A 2565-nucleotide genomic window follows, 5' to 3' on the forward strand; every position below is an offset into this window, starting at 1 on the left:
TACAGAAGAGCTACTGTAGCACAAATTGCTGAAAAAGTTAATGCTGGCTATAATAGAAAGGTGTCAGAACACATGGTTCGGCGTCAACGCAGACTGGTCAGAGTGCCCATGCTGACCCTTGTCCAACACTGAAAGCACCTACAATGGGCACGTGAGTATCAGAATTGGACCATGGAGTAATCGAAGAAGGTGGCCTGATCTGATGAATCATGTTTTCTTTTACATCATGTGGATGGCCAGGTAGCCCTGCGATAGGTTGGCGACCTGCCGAGAGTGTGCCCTGCCTCTCGCCCGAAATCAGCTGGGATTGGCTCCAGCTTCCATTGCAACCCTGATGGATAAGCAGTATAGATAATGGATGAATGACAGGTATGTATGCATCACTTACCTAGGGAAGAGATAGCACCAGGATGCACTGTGGGAAGAAGGTAAGCCAGCAGCGACAGTGTGATACACTGGGCAGTGTTCTGCTGGGAAACCTTGAGTCTTGACATTTATGTGAATGTTATTTTGACACGTACCGCCGACCTAAACATTGTTGCAGCCCAAGTACAGCCCCTCATAGCAATGATATTTCCTAATGCGACCTGCCACACTGAAAAAAATGTTCAGGAATGATTTGAGGAACAGGAACATGACAAAAAGTTCAAAGTGCTGAATTGGTCTCCAAATCTCAATCCACTTGAGCACCTGTGGAATGTGTTTATGCAATTAACAGGACTTAAAGGATCTGCTGCTATTATCTTTGTGCTATTTGGTGCCAGATACCACTGCACACCTTCAAAGGCCTTGTGGAGTCCATGCCTCAGTGGGTCAGAGCTGTTTTGGTGGCACAAGAGGGACTTGCACAATGGTTTTAATGTTATGACTGATTGGTGTACATCCCAAACAAAACTTGAATTTCCATGGCAAGCCTGCATACATAATTGCCAATATTGTGGTATTACTTTGGGACATTATCTTGTCTTGAAAATTATATTATATTGGCTTGAAAATCAGGTTAGTTCATGGTTCAGCAGAAATGAATAGAATATGTCTAACATTGAAACTTCAACTTTCTTACCCATGTACTCTTTGCTTTGAAGGTCCTCAGTGTTAATGTCCATATAAACCATTAAGGTACACGCTGAACAGTTATGCCTTCAATAGGTTTGATGGATACACATTTACTCTGCTTTCCTTTATACTTAGATAAATGACTTTGTGTCTTTATGTGCTCAGTCTCATAATACATTCTCAGTGCTTGTGCCTCTACTACTTGCTGGTCTTTGGTATCTGAAAAATACAAAACAAACTCTTTCTCAGTAACAGAAAGTAAAACTTCATGTCACACTCGTACTCACCAACTGCTAAAATAGTACTAAAATGTAATAATTATGATATTAATTATTTTATTCAATATTTAAATTAGAATGATTTAATCCGGGGCGGCACGGTGGTGTAGTGGTTAGCGCTGTCGCCTCACAGCAAGAAGGTCCTGGGTTCGAGCCCCGGGGCCGGCGAGGGCCTTTCTGTGTGGAGTTTGCATGTTCTCCCCGTGTCCGCGTGGGTTTCCTCCGGGTGCTCCGGTTTCCCCCACAGTCCAAAGACATGCAGGTTAGGTTAACTGGTGACTCTAAATTGACCATAGGTGTGAATGTGAGTGTGAATGGTTGTCTGTGTCTATGTGTCAGCCCTGTGATGACCTGGCGACTTGTCCAGGGTGTACCCCGCCTTTCGCCCGTAGTCAGCTGGGATAGGCTCCAGCTTGCCTGCGACCCTGTAGAAGGATAAAGCGGCTAGAGATAATGAGATGAGATGAGATGATTTAATCCTGTTATTCACCAAATTTAAGGAACCATATTTTTTAAATTAAACACAATTTGATAAAGAAACATTGTTGAACACAAATAGAGCAATATAATATATAGTTTAAAAATGTGAATGAGCTTTTGATTTAATTCACCAAAGAAAGAAAATCCAACTGGAGAATGTCAGCACAACTGCTCAATTACAGCATGATGCTGTACTAGAACATGGCAGGGATTTTATTTATAAATGTTGATCCCCCCACTGGCTTCCTCTGGCTTGTAGCTACCCACTTAATATAAAAAATTCTGATGCTTATCTGCAAAGCCAAAAATGGATAAGCACCCATCAACCTTAAAGTACCTCCAAGGGCGGCTGGTGCATAAGGGCGATTGGGCGACGCACTGCCAAAACGAAAAAAAAAAAAGAAAGTTTTTTTTCTTTTTTTAAAACAAACTTTCACCAGTGCTGCTTGAGGCTGTTTTAATCTGTCTCGGTATCATTGTCCAATCAGGGTGGTCTTGCTTCTAGAGTACCGCCCCTTTTGGGGCGATTTCAGTCACACTGAAAATCGCCCAAGAGTTCACTGATAGAGTCCCATGTTAATGTATTTTTTTTCTCCTGACTGACACTTCAATGCAATCTCTATGAGTTCCGGGGGGGCTTGCCCTAACGTGCTTACGTCACTGCGAAGCATGGCAAAGTTGCGTTCGATCCGCTCAGTTTCTGAGGTGAGATGGATGCGGAAAGCAATTCAGTGCGGTCTTTAAAAGAAGT

The sequence above is a fragment of the Neoarius graeffei genome, chromosome 8, assembly GCF_027579695.1.
Source record: "Neoarius graeffei isolate fNeoGra1 chromosome 8, fNeoGra1.pri, whole genome shotgun sequence".
Taxonomy (NCBI): Eukaryota; Metazoa; Chordata; class Actinopteri; order Siluriformes; family Ariidae; genus Neoarius; species Neoarius graeffei.